Raw genomic sequence first — 14,282 nt, forward strand, 5'->3', positions numbered from 1 at the left:
TGTCTTCTCAAGAAGGACTTAATCCACTATAACCGAAATTGATTACAGACACCATAAAGACAAATTGTCTTTGTCTACTTGAGTCTATCTGACTAAAACCTAGTCACTCAAGGAAATCACTCAAACAACTTTGAGATTTGCAAGTGTGTGTTTACAAGTAATATTCTAAGAAAGCATATTAACACAAGTTAAATACAATGAATTTCTTCACACAATAACGAGTAAAAAATCTATGTGTGTTTACAAAGACTATACACAGAAAATATATATTTCAGCAAAAGCATGTGTATGAGCGTAAGCGAATAAGCATGAACAAACAACTTCTTTTAATCTTCCAAGTCTTGTTTATATAGACAGTTAAAATACCCATTGGATGGTATAATTTGAATAGAAAACAACATCTCTTTGCCTAAAGGTTTTCATATAGGAGACAACATGGTACAATAGTACTATCCTTAGCCCACAAAATCAGCGTAATGGAGCGAAAAGTGATTGTACTGTGTACTTTTTTTTCTGATGCAAAACCTTTTGATCTCATATTCTAATCTTCAGAGGCTTCTGATGAAATGATGTTGAATAATTCTTAGAAGGATCAGGAGACTAGTTGAAAGAATCTTCATAACCTCGATCTTCAGAGTCTTGACATAGTTCCTAAAAACCTAGTATTCAGAGTCTTCACATCTTATTATTTAGAATATTTAGAACTTTAGCGCATAATCTTGAAGATGAAAATCCTTTAGAGGTTATTCAATTAGAGTCACAGTTAGAAGCTTTAGCACAAATGTTCATCAGAACAGTTATCTAAGAGCTTTCTAGAACTTGACAACATCTTGTAAAGCATTTGTATCTCTTCAGAGTCAAAGTGTGTTGATTCCAGAATCTGTTGACGTCACACGAGAACGCTTCAGAGTTAGAACCCATTATCAAAAGCTACATGTAGCGGTAAATTCATGACCACTGAGCTATTGGTTAACTCAACATCAATAAAACCAAAGTCACCACCGCGCTTTTATTGTTTCCAAAGGAAAAAGGAAAAAGTACGAACAAAACCCAAAGATAAGAAGTTTTCAAATCAAAACTAATAAAATATAAGAGATTATAGGTAAGGGGTGTCGCAACGCGAAAAACAACCGGCGGAAAAAAAAACATGTTTACAGAGCCGCCACCGACGCTATTCATCCTATGACGGAAAGGAAGCACAAGACTAACTTAAGAAAGGGAAAGGAGCGGTCTTACGACCAGAGATTACAAGGTACGGGAGTCGGTTACGCGAGGGGAAGGTATTAGCACCCCCCACGTCCGCCGTACTCGACGGGATCCACGCTCAAAAGAATAGGAAAAGGTTGCTAATAAACTGCTCGAAGAAATTGCACAAACTGGAATAATAAAACAGGTGAAAGAAGATGGAGGAAGTGGACTCGGCAGGATGTCGCATCCTGGGCCTACGTAGTTTGTCAGAAACAAACATCAGAGTCAACGTAGTTCGGGGAAATGGGGAACATGCTCGCTAGGACATCGCATCCTATGCATACGTATCTTCTCTACCCAGAGTAAGAATCATAGCACTCGTAGCTCGGCTAACGCACGCCGAAACAAAAACACCGGAAAGAGACGCTGAGACGTCAAAAGAAACACTCAAAAAGGAAACAGAATACCAATACATGGACTTACTTCCGACTCCAAACAACACAAAGGAAACAGAATGCCAATACATGGACTTATATCCGACTCCAAACAAACAACACAAACAAGGAAACAGAATGCCAATACATAGACTTATATCCGACTCCAAACAAAAGCACACGCTAACCAGCGAACACCAAAGAAAAAGGTTATCGGATTGACAAACTAATAGGGAGTTTGGAACTCGAGCCTAAGAGTTGTCACACAAACACAAAGAGACGCTGAGACGTCAAAAGAAACAAAAAGCTTGAAAAAGAAAAAGGGTGCCCGGAGAGATCTCGCTCGATCTCCTGCCTACGTATCTCATCTGGTATGAGAATCAGGGCGACATAGTTCCCCTTAACAGGGGAGAAACTCTCTCCTAACCAGAGACCAGGGAAGCAAACAAACTAATAGGGAGACTGACTCGAGCCTAAAAGTTGTCATACAAACAAATCCCTAAGTTGAGGTCTCTAATCAGAACCTAACTCACACAGGCAGCAAGTCAGCTCAAAAACATCAACACCAGTGAACAAGTATCACACACTATATCCACACAAGAGGCCCGAACAATGGGTAGGCTTTAGTCAAGAGGGGTCATATCAACCTCGACAAACAAGCCAAATTGTAAGGGTAAACAAAAGCTCTTAACCACTAACATTGAGAGTTAGGGTGAGCAGATCAAAATGGTAATGAGGATGAGACCTCATGCTCTTAACCCTAGCCAGGGTGAGCTCAAATCAAAGAAAGCGTGGGGATCCAGAAAGAGGGACCCTATTCCACTTGACTGACTCTATACAAAGATCTGGGGTATTTGTTCAAGAGCATCAGCACGTAGTGCGAGCATAATGAACGACTCACTGAATAACAGGGGATTGATTGCTAATCCCTTTTATCTATCAATTACCACTTCACTTAGGAGGGCTTATCAAGTAACATGCCTCACTTTGGAGGTCTTTGGCACAAATGTAAACAAACACAATCAGAGCCTCATAAGGAGGACTTCAGCCAAATGTCTGCCAAAAAGGTGACAGGACTTCCAGACTACATGGAGTAAGAGGGCTAAACTACCTCAGTGGTGTATCAACCACACTCCAAAGCTTAAGCAAAATCTAGCTAGCAAGCAACTAATGTACCTGTACAAAAGCTTAACAGTTAGTATCTCAGACAGAAAACCAACAGACAAACAGTGGAACTTTCCAATATTTACAACTCAATGCAAGGCACAAATGCAAGCACTCAAATGAGTTCATCACATCAATTGACCTACAAAACATTCATACTTAGTATTCTGATCGCTCGACTTTATGAGTCGAATTGGGGTACAAACTGCAAGTGCACAGTTCTATCGCGTAGTTTTAAAAGATATCGATCCCACAGGGACTTATTAATCGATATACCGTTATCTAAGGTTACTTCGTAAAGCTAAGGCAGGTAATACTTTGATTTTTGGGGGAAAAAGCTAAAACTAAAATAAGATCTAAAATTAATATCTAATAAGCGGATATCGGTATGTAATTCGTCGTAATTAGGAAATTAATTCTTTATTGGTTTCTTGGTTTTAAAATAAATCTTTTCAGTTGACGCTATTGATTAAAAGTTTTATCTCAAACTCTCGCTCTGTTGAATAAACTATGATTTTATATTAACGTAGCTGTCACTTATAGTTAAGTCAAAAACCACTTTTTGAAAACAATAGAATCCGTAAAAACTCTTTTTAAGAAAACACTAATCGTTTAAACACCCTTATCTCAAACTCTCGCTCTGTTGACTTAGGTTATATAATTAAATTCAAATGCTTAACTCTCGTCCTCACATTCAATCTTTAAAAATACTTTTTGAAAAAGATTAGAATTTAATTAACTCTAGAAATTGCTCTCGCCCTGATCTAGAATTAATGTCCAATTTACACTGTCCAGTCAAAACCTCAAACTCTCGCTCTATTGATTTTAACTTCTTTATGTCTTTTACTTTCGTACAAAAACTTTGTTATTAAACCTGTAAATTGAGACCGTAAAAAGAGTGATTTTCATTTTAAACTTAATTAAACCAACTTAGTTTTGATTTCTTCATTCCGCTTACTTTACATACCGATACCTAAATAAATTAGCCAGACATACTCAACAGATCCAAATAATCAGCATGCATAAACAGATTCATCGCAGGCAAGCAGTATAAATTAATAATAAAAACAAGCATATATAAATTCAACAAATAAATAAAGAACCTGAATAATTAAATAGCAGTCTTGAACACTCCATCACAGACCGGTTGGATTTGCTCTTGAGTTCTTCAATCAGGCAGAAAAATAAAGCGAAGGAATAAAAAAAACTAGGTTCTTCACTCAACGTCTCTGAAGGCAAAAATGTAGGGGAATGGTGTGACGTCCGTCACACCATGTGTGACGCTCGTCACACAAGTGTATACAGCATGACGCTCGTCACAGCCTCTGTGACGCTCGTCACAGGCACAACGCATGTGCCTTCTTTGGGTTGGGCTTGGCTTTTGCTATTTGTTTCCAAAAACTTCTTTTTGCACCTCCTTTTCTTCCTTTTTTTACTTTTGCTTCAAATAGACTACCTGAGATAAATAGAAAGGAAATACCGTGTAATATCTGATAAAATGAAATAAATTAAAGTAAATAATAATATAATTTAATTGAATTAAGTCCTAAAATGTGATATAATTTCATGTTATCAAACTCCCCCATACTTAGATCTTTGCTTGTCCTCAAGCAAAATACAGTATAGAACTTGTTTTAAAAATTTTAACCAGATGAAATTTCAAAACACACATCAATTCGTACTAGGTTGCATGTAAACCTTGTTTAGAAGTAACTTGAGTTTAATCTTGACATCAACAACCACCGTCACAACCTCAAATAACCCTACCTTATGCAAACCAGTTCAAGTAATGCCATTATAGCTTTCCTAGTTCCTTTACTCTTATTTCACCCGTTTTCATTCTAGCGAAATCACATTAAGCCCTTTATCTTTTCGCGCACATAGTGGAGTAACCGGTTAGTGATTTTGATCCCTTATTTTTTTGCTAGAAGTTCTGGTACATAAGTCGGATAACTTCGTTATTCAGTCCATTGCAAATTGCGGGGGATCGGACCGTAGTCCGCCCTACCAAGTTCAGTACCAGATACCTGCTGAACCAACTCATAATGGATCTCTCATATTATGCTTTTGTATGATCTGCAACCTTTAGATTAAATGATCTGGTAAGGATCACCTAACTTAATTAGTGCATTTCCTGATATGTATATTTTTTTATGTTACTTTGGGAATCATTCACTTATATTCATCGGCTCTCCACGTAGTTTGCTATTAAGATGGTGCTGACTTCTCGTATAAACTACTCGGGGTTACTATAAAACTAAAAGTTCAAGGGATTGGTATAATAGGTACTTATCCTGATCTAACGTGTTGAGGTTCTTAGAGCGTTGTTATGGTAATAATTTTTGTCTTGATTTCACTCAAGTTTTATAAAATAAGTGACCTTTATACTTATTGGGTGTGTTAAATTTCTGTTATGGCTCAAGAAAATTGAGGGGAATAGATAATAGAAAGTTTTCACGCTAGGGACTTAACTTAAAATAAATCTATATTATTATAATATATTTTTTTTTTATAAGGGAAATAACAATGAAAAGAAACAATGAAAAGAAAGATACATACTTGAAAAGGAAAATGGAGGATAGAAAGAACATGGTTTTCCCCCCCATACTTGAATAAAACATTGTCCTCAATGTTTGAAAAAAAAGAAATGAAATACAAAAAAGAAAGGAAAAAGAAAAGTTAAGGTTGCCTTCCGCCTCTTGTTCTTGGGCCTGGTGATCGCTGATGTAAGTCTAAGTTATCGAACCTGCTAAACAACTCAGTGAACCGCTGATCGGTTATGGTATTCCTCTCTTCCTGCTGTTGTTGCATTTGGCGCATCATTTGCATCATTTCGAGATTCTGTGCTTGCATACCATCAATAGCATCCATGATGTCGTCGTTGGTTGCAGGCCTTCTTCGTCGACGACGTCGGGAGGATGGGCCAGCTGCAGTATCGGAAGGGTTGAGCGGGACTGATTGTTGTTCAGGAGCGTTATCACCTTGCTCCATTTCTTCGAACTCGTCTGCAGACGGGTTTGTATGTGAAGGCTCGGTAGCTTCGGGAGCATTCAGATCATAGAGGTGGCGGTTGGGATTGGTGACATCTATTAGGGAAATGTTGGGGAGAACAACGCTTGGGACGGCCTGGTTATTCACCATAAGGTAATATTTTCCACCTACTCGGTTCTTTATTAGGCAGCTGGATCGACAGTAGCCTATATCCATAAATAGGGGAGGTAAAGATTCTAAAGTTTGGAGTCGGTCCCCTAGGTTTAAGCCAAGTGCTATGGTGGTTATTAATCCACCAATTACAAAAGGTTGACGGCCTCTAGCACATAAGGTGCGGATATGATGAAATAGGAAGGAGGCGGCGTTTACCTTAGCCTGCGGTTCGAAGACGCATTCGAGGAAGAAAAGTTCCTTTGCGTTGACCTTGCTGTTGTTCGGTCTTCCAAAAACGGTGTTTTGTAGGATGCGGATAAAGTACCGGATAGTTGGGTTATGTATATGGGAAACAAGGAGCTCTTCCCAGTTGTTGGCATCTACTCCGGATATTTTCCTAAAGAGGTCGAAAGCAGCAACTGTGCTCCAGTTTAGATTTGGAGGGATTTTGGGGTAGACTTGACCTTCTGTGGGGAATTGTAGCATGGTACTCAATTGGTTTTGGGTTAAGGAGTACTCGGTGTTGAACATACGGAAGGTTGCGGTACCGGTTAAGAATTCGTCCTCACCGGCGGGAGTGTTGTATGCGTATGAACTTAAGAATTCTAAGGTTAGGGATGGGTAGGTGGGTTGATTATGCGTGCATAGAAAGGTTAGATCGGCAAGGCGGAGCATCCACTCGATACCTTGAAGTAATCCTAATTGTTGTAAGCAAGTTGAATCAGGATACCTGGTAGAGACGACGCCTCGCTGTTGAAAGCGCTCGAATTGCTCCCTTTGATAGTTTTCATCTCCGGATCGGAAGATGATATTTCCGAAATTCTGATTTCCCTCCATACTGATGAATGAATTTAAAGGAGTAATAAAGAAAAGAAATGTATTTGATATTAGAGAGTGGTTTGTGGTGAATGGAGGAGGGTTTGGTGGGTATTTATAGGAAAAGAATTTGGAAGTTGGAAAGGAGGTGGTTGAAAAGTGAATAAATGTGGGTTAATGGGAATAAATGGGGAAGGTAAAAAGTGAAAGGGTGTAACGTTCATCTCCAACGGCACTGTAACGTTCACCTAGTCAGAAAGGTGTTACGCTCGTCACAGGGGCGTGACGGGCGTAACAAGTACTTGGCATGCCGTCCGTCATAGATTGTGTGACGCTCGTCACACAGTCTTTTTGGCATGGCTTCAGCTAGCGTTCTTCAGAATAACTTGGTAATTTATTTTATTTTATTTATTTTGTTTTGCTTCAGATTATTTTATTTTGCTATTTAATTTTCTTGCATGTCATTCTACTTTGCATAATGATGCATAAATATATTGTTCTTTAATAAGTCATGTAGGCAGCAACAGTAGAGAACATAATAGATATTACATAATAAAATGAATAAATAGCTTCAATAAAATAATCATAATGTAACAATGGAGAAAAACAAAAATGCGAAAGAGAAACAAATACGAACATAATTTGAAATAACATTAAATAAATAATCTAACTTAAGACTAAATAACTAAGAAAAATAAATTCTATCCATCTGCACGATCTCTGGCCGGAGGAGCAAAGGAGTTAACATGGTATAGTAACTCGTGAAACTGGTTTGTCATACTGTTCATGTATCCCAGAAATTCGTGCTTCAAGCTAGTGAACTCTTCTCTGAGGGCGTCTTGTTCTGACATCAAAGCTTCCATGGCAGTGTTATAATCAGTTCCGTGGATATGTTGTCTAAGGTCGGGTATTGCCTATTCTTCGGTCTGAACAGGTTGAGGAGGAGGATCAATATCATAATAGCCAGAGGGTGTCTGAGGGTCTGATTCAGCATAAGGAATCAGGTCATCACAAATCTCATAGTCCTGGATGGATTCAGTGGATCTAGCAGGAGAGGGGGTTTCGTTCAGATTGTAGAGCCAGTTACTGCGGTTATGAACACTAGTCCTAGGATCGGGCATGGTGAATAGGCAAAGAACTTGGTTATCAATTATAAGCTCAAACTCATCAGACCCTAGGTTTGCTATAAACAAAGTGTTGAAGAGGAAGGGTATACTCATAGTAGTAATGCCACAAAAAGGGCTTAAGTCAAGCATAGGCTGACGTAATCCAATAGCATTACCTATCATAGTTATCAAACCGCCTATTCGAATTGGTGCTCGCTCATCTTGGATAAGGTGGTCCAAATTTGCTAACATAAAAGTGGCACCGTTTACTGGACGGTTCTGGGAAGCACAAAATATGATGAAGAGTTCATCACGTGAAACTGTGGTACTGTTTGGCTTCTTCCCAAATAAGGTGTGGGTCAGGATCTTATGGAAATAACGGAAGGCCGGGTTATGTATGTTTCCAGAGAGAAACTCATGTTCCTCGGGATCGTCATTTCCAGTCAAGTTACCCCAAAAGTGTTCAAGTTCTCTATATTCAAAAAGTTCTTCTTGGCTCACTATGAATGTGTCAAAGGATGTAGGGAAACCTAAAAGGTTGGTAAAATCTTGAATATTAAATTGGTACTCCATGTTAAACATTCTGAACTGGATAAAACCTCTGCTTATTCCTTTTCCATGGCTGGGTAGATAGATCAGAGAACTAAGGAATTCTAGAGTCAGTCTCCGGTAAGTGACAAATTGTCTACGGATAGGAGCGGTTTCCCACCCTATCTGATTCAGCAAATACAAGACACTTTGTCTTAGTCCAAGGGCAGTCATTGCCCAGTCATCAACATACAGGCTAGGTAGCATCTCTCTCGTGGCTAGTTCCTCAAACTTTTGTTTCTGAGCTGTTCCTCTGAATTCGATACCCATACGATCAATATGTCCCATCAGGTTAGTGTTAGCTAGAGAAAAGAAAAACAAGAGTTTTAGTCAGGATTTGGCCAAATGCCGAAAGAAGAGAAAAGTTTTTAATAAAATAAATTAAGAATGAATACTAAACAAAAATTAAAAGAATAATTAAGGAAGAAATAGAAAAATAAAAATGATAATAGAAGAAAATGATAAAATATTTGTGGGTTGTCTCCCACTAAGCGCTTTGTTCAATGTCGGAAGCTCGACATAAAAACAATCAATTATAATCTATAATTTCTGGAGGCATTTCGTCTAAGTGCAAGACTTGCGAATCTTCATTGTTTTCTGCATAGTGATAATGTTTCAGACGTTGCCCGTTTACGGTAAATGGTTCCATAGATTTGCCTTTAATTTCTACTGCTCCACTGGGAAAAACATTGGTGATTTGAAAAGGACCTGACCATCTAGATCGTAGTTTTCCCGGAAATAACTTTAGTCTGGAGTTAAATAAAAGGACTGTATCGCCTTGTTTGAAGATTTTCCTTGATATGCGCTTGTCATGCCATTGTTTTGTTCTTTCTTTGTAGATTCTGGCATTTTCGTAAGCGTCTCTTCTGAGTTCCTCTAATTCGCTTATATCAAGGATTCTCTTTTCACCGGCGGCTTTATAGTTTAAATTTAGATTTTTAATAGCCCAATAGGCTTTATGTTCTAATTCTACCGGGAGGTGATAGGATTTTCCATAAATTAGCTTAAATGGGGTTATCCCTATGGGAGTTTTGTAAGCAGTTCGGTAAGCCCATAAAGCTTCTGGTAATTTCAATGACCAGTCTTTCCTTGAAGTGGCGACTGTCTTCTCTAGTATCTATTTGATTTCTCTGTTAGATACTTCCACCTGCCCACTGGTTTGAGGGTGGTAAGGTGTCGCTACTCTATGTCTTACGCCATACTTAAGCAGTAGTTTTTCGAGTACTTTGGATATGAAATGCGATCCACCATCACTGACTACTATTATTGGGACACCAAACCTTGGAAATATTATATTCTTAAAGAGTCTAGTTACTACTCGTGTGTCGTTAGTTGGAGAAGCTATAGCTTCAATCCATTTTGATACGTAGTCAACTGCCACGAGTATGTATTTGTTACCGAAAGAGGATGGAAAAGGTCCCATGAAGTCTATTCCCCACACGTCGAAAATCTCTACTTCCAAAACGCCCTTTTGTGGCATCTCGTCACGTCTAGATATGTTTCCTGTGCGTTGACATCTGTCACATTTCTTAATAGCTGCATGTACATCCTTCCATATACTTGGCCAATAAAAACCGGCTTGTAGGATTTTAGAGCAGGTCTGGGATGTACTTGCGTGTCCACCATAAGGAGCGGAGTGACAGTGTTGGATTATATTTTCTACCTCTTCTTCGGGTATACACCGACGGAAAATACCATCAGGGCCTCTTTTAAAAAGTAAGGGGTCATCCCAGTAATAATGTTTTATGTCATAGAAGAATCGTTTCTTCTGTTGGTAGGATAAGGTAGGTGGGACTATTCCGGCAGCTAAATAATTGACGAGGTCAGCATACCACGGTGTAACAGATATGGCTAAGGTGGTTTCTACCTGTTTATCGGCGTTATTTTCTTCTAAAGTAGCTATAAGCTTATCGTACGAGAAATCATCGTTAATTGATGTTCTTTCCGGTTCAAGGTTCTCAAGTCTAGAGAGGTGATCTGCTACTACGTTTTCAGTTCCTTTCTTGTCTTTGATTTCCAAATTGAACTCTTGTAGTAACAGGATCCACCTTAGGAGTCTAGGTTTAGCATCCTTTTTAGTTAAGAGGTATTTGATAGCAGCGTGGTCAGTGTAGATGATTATTTTGGCTCCGACCAAGTAAGAACGAAATTTATCTAGCGCAAACACTACTGCTAGAAGTTCTTTCTCGGTTGTGGCGTAATTCATTTGTGCTTCGTCTAGAGTTCTACTTGCGTAATATATAACATGAAGCTTTTTATCTTTTCGTTGTCCTAAAACAGCACCTACAGCGTAATCACTAGCATCACACATTATTTCGAATGGTTCATTCCAATCTGGTGTCTGCATTATGGGTGCGGAGATCAGTGCTTGTTTAAGCGTTTGAAATGCTTCTAAACATTTATTGTCGAATATGAATTCAACATCTTTCATCAATAATTCGGTCAACGGTTTAGTTATTTTAGAGAAGTCTTTAATGAATCGTCGGTAAAAACCGGCATGTCCTAAGAAGCTTCGTACTTCTCTCACAGTTTTCGGGGGTTGAAGATTTTGGATTACCTCTATTTTGGCTTTGTCTACTTCAATTCCTCTGTTCGAGATGATGTGTCCTAAAACAATTCCTTCTTGTACCATAAAGTGGCATTTTTCCCAATTAAGTACTAGGTTTACTTTTACACATCGCTCTAGAACTCTCTCTAGGTTTTCAAGACATTCTTCAAAGCTTTGTCCGCATACGGAAAAGTCATCCATAAATACTTCCATGATGTTTTCTAGAAAATCGGCGAATATTGCCATCATGCACCTTTGGAAAGTTGCAGGAGCATTACACAAGCCAAACGGCATTCGTCTATAAGCGAAGGTACCAAAAGGGCACGTGAACGTTGTCTTTTCTTGGTCATCAGGATGGATTGGTATTTGAAAGAAACCTGAGTAACCGTCTAGATAGCAGAAATGAGAATGTTTTGCTAATCGTTCTAACATCTGGTCAATGAATGGTAAAGGGAAATGATCTTTTCGGGTTGCTTTGTTTAGTTTCCTATAGTCAATGCACATTCTCCATCCCGATTCGATTCGTTTGGTTATAGTTTCTCCTTTTTCATTTTCAATGACTGTTATACCTCCTTTCTTTGGTACTACGTGTACAGGACTAACCCATTTGCTATCAGATATAGGATATATGATACCTGCCTCTAATAACTTGGTTATTTCCTTCTTCACTACCTCACTCAGGATCGGATTTAGTCTCCTCTGGTGTTCCCTAGAAGTTTTACAGTCTTCTTCTAGCATGATGCGGTGCATACAAATAGAAGGACTTATTCCTTTAAGATCGGTGATGTTGTAACCTAGTGCGGTTGGATATTTTCTTAAGATATGCAGGAGTTTTTCTGTTTCGAGTCTTCCTAGGTCAGCATTAACTATCACTGGTCTTTCAAGCTCTAAGTCTAGGAATTCATATCTCAAATTCTTGGGAAGTGTTTTCAGGTCTAAGGTTGGTTTCTTAAGGCATTGCGTAGGGTCCGGTGTTATTGCTAAACATTGGTTAAGTTTGTCTTCTACAAGATAGTCAAATGATTTGTCTTTTTCTAACTCCGTTTCTTTTATGCATTCATCGATGATATCCATGAAGTAACATGTATCTTCTATTGCAGGTGCTTTCAAAAATTGGGAAAGAATGAACTCAATTTTCTCTTCTCCTACTTCGAAAGTGAGTCGTCCTCGTTTTACGTCTATGATTGCACCGACAGTTGCTAAGAACGGTCTTCCCAGTATAATGGGTGTAACTTCATCTTCTCTAATATCCATAATTATAAAATCAGTTGGAATGTAGAATTGACCTATGCGCACTGGAACGTTTTCAAGAATTCCTACAGGGTATTTGACGGAACGATCTGCTAGTTGCACAGACATTTTAGTTGGTCTTAATTCTCCCATTTCAAGTCTCTTGCATATGGATAAAGGCATAACACTAATACCGGCTCCTAAATCGCATAAGGCTTTGTCAATGACAAATTTTCCTATGTGACAGGGTATAGAGAAACTACCTGGGTCTTTAAGTTTAGGAGGCATATTCTGTATTATAGCGCTACATTCAGCGGTGAGTGTAACGGTTTCACTATCTTCAAGTTTCCTTTTATTAGAAAGAATTTCTTTTAAAAACTTGGCATATGAGGGCATCTGCGTAATAGCTTCTGTAAACGGAATTGTGACGTTTAATTGTTTTAGTAGGTCGACAAATTTTTTAAATTGGCCCGCATCTTTGGTTTTAATAAGCCTTTGAGGGTAAGGGATAGGTGGTTTATAAGGTGGTGGAGGTACATAAGGTTCCTTCTTTTCTACGGTTTCCTTATTACTCTCTTCCTTTTCCTTAGGTTCACTTTCTTCCTCAGTTGACTTTTTAGAGTTTTGGTTTTCTATCCTTGGGTCAGACGGTCCTTCCACTTCCGTTCCACTTCTCAGTATAATTGCATGAGCGTGGCTTCTTGGGTTAGGTTGGGGTTGGCCAGGAAATGTACCAGTTGGGGCAGCAGTAGGCGCTTGTTGTTGAGCTACTTGTGATATTTTCATTTCCAGCATTTTGTTATGAGTAGCCAGGGCATCTACTTTACTTGCTAGTTGTTTAATCTGTTCGCCAGTGTGTACATTCTGGTTTAAGAAATCTTTATTGGTTTGCTGTTGAGAAGCTATAAAGTTTTCCATCATGATTTCCAAGTTGGATTTCCTAGGGGCGTTATTGTTAGATGTAGATGGGGTCGGCTTCTGATATCCCGGAGGTATAGCTAGGGCTTGATTTGGAGATTGTCCAGGTGCGTATAGAGCATTATTACTCTTATATGAAAAATTGGGATGATTCTTCCAATTTGAGTTATAGGTGTGCGAGTAGGGGCTTCCTTGAGCATAATTTACTTGCTCCGCTTGGATTCCTGTTAGGAGTTGACAATCTGCAGGAGTGTGACCTTGGATTCCACAGACTTCGCAATTCTGAGTTATGGCAACTACGGTGGCTGGAGGTGATACATTTAAACTTTCAATTTTCTGGACCAGAGCATCCACTTTTGCATTAACATGATCAAGGTTACTTATCTCGTACATGCCAGTTTTCGTTTGAGGTTTTTCCACCATTGTTCGTTCGCTTCCCCACTGATAGTGGTTTTGAGCCATGCTTTCGATAAGTTGGTAAGCGTCAGCATAAGGTTTGTTCATTAGTGCACCACCTGCGGCGACATCTATTGTTAACCTCGTGTTGTACAGGAGACCATTATAGAATGTATGAATTACTAACCAGTCTTCTAAACCATGGTGTGGACAAAGTCTCATCATGTCTTTGTATCTTTCCCATGCTTCGAAAAGAGACTCGTTATCTTTCTGTTTAAATCCATTTATTTGGGCTCTTAACATAGCTGTTTTGCTTGGCGGAAAATATCGAGCAAGAAAAACTTTCTTCAACTCGTTCCATGTGGTGACTGAGTTGGAAGGAAGAGATTGAAGCCATCTTCTAGCGCTATCTCTTAGTGAGAAAGGAAAAAGACGAAGTCGAATTGCCTCTGAAGTGACACCATTAGCTTTAACAGTATCAGCGTATTGGACAAATACGGATAAATGAAGATTAGGATCCTCAGTAGGATTTCCAGAGAATTGGTTCTGTTGCACTGCCTGCAACAGTGAAGGTTTGAGTTCAAATTTGTTTGCTTCGATTGCGGGTGGAGCAATACTTGAATGCGGTTCATCTTGCGATGGAGCGGCGTAATCTCTAAGAGCACGAGCTGGTTCTGCCATCTCGGGTATCGAAGGGAAAATATTTTTGAAATCAGGAAGTTCTACAGGAGGTAGATTGTTTGCAGCACG

General features: G+C 39.0%; 1 non-coding gene across 1 annotated transcript; it reads left to right on the forward strand.

Annotated features, from left to right (window-relative positions):
- Positions 1-13,728: 13,728 nt before the first annotated feature.
- On the forward strand, positions 13,729-13,835 carry LOC127133429 (small nucleolar RNA R71). The gene has a single exon (XR_007807406.1). It is a non-coding gene; the product is annotated as a small nucleolar RNA R71 (small nucleolar RNA).
- The last annotated feature ends 447 nt before the right edge of the window (positions 13,836-14,282 follow it).

Source organism: Lathyrus oleraceus, chromosome 3 (assembly GCF_024323335.1).
Source record: "Lathyrus oleraceus cultivar Zhongwan6 chromosome 3, CAAS_Psat_ZW6_1.0, whole genome shotgun sequence".
NCBI lineage: Eukaryota > Viridiplantae > Streptophyta > Magnoliopsida > Fabales > Fabaceae > Lathyrus > Lathyrus oleraceus.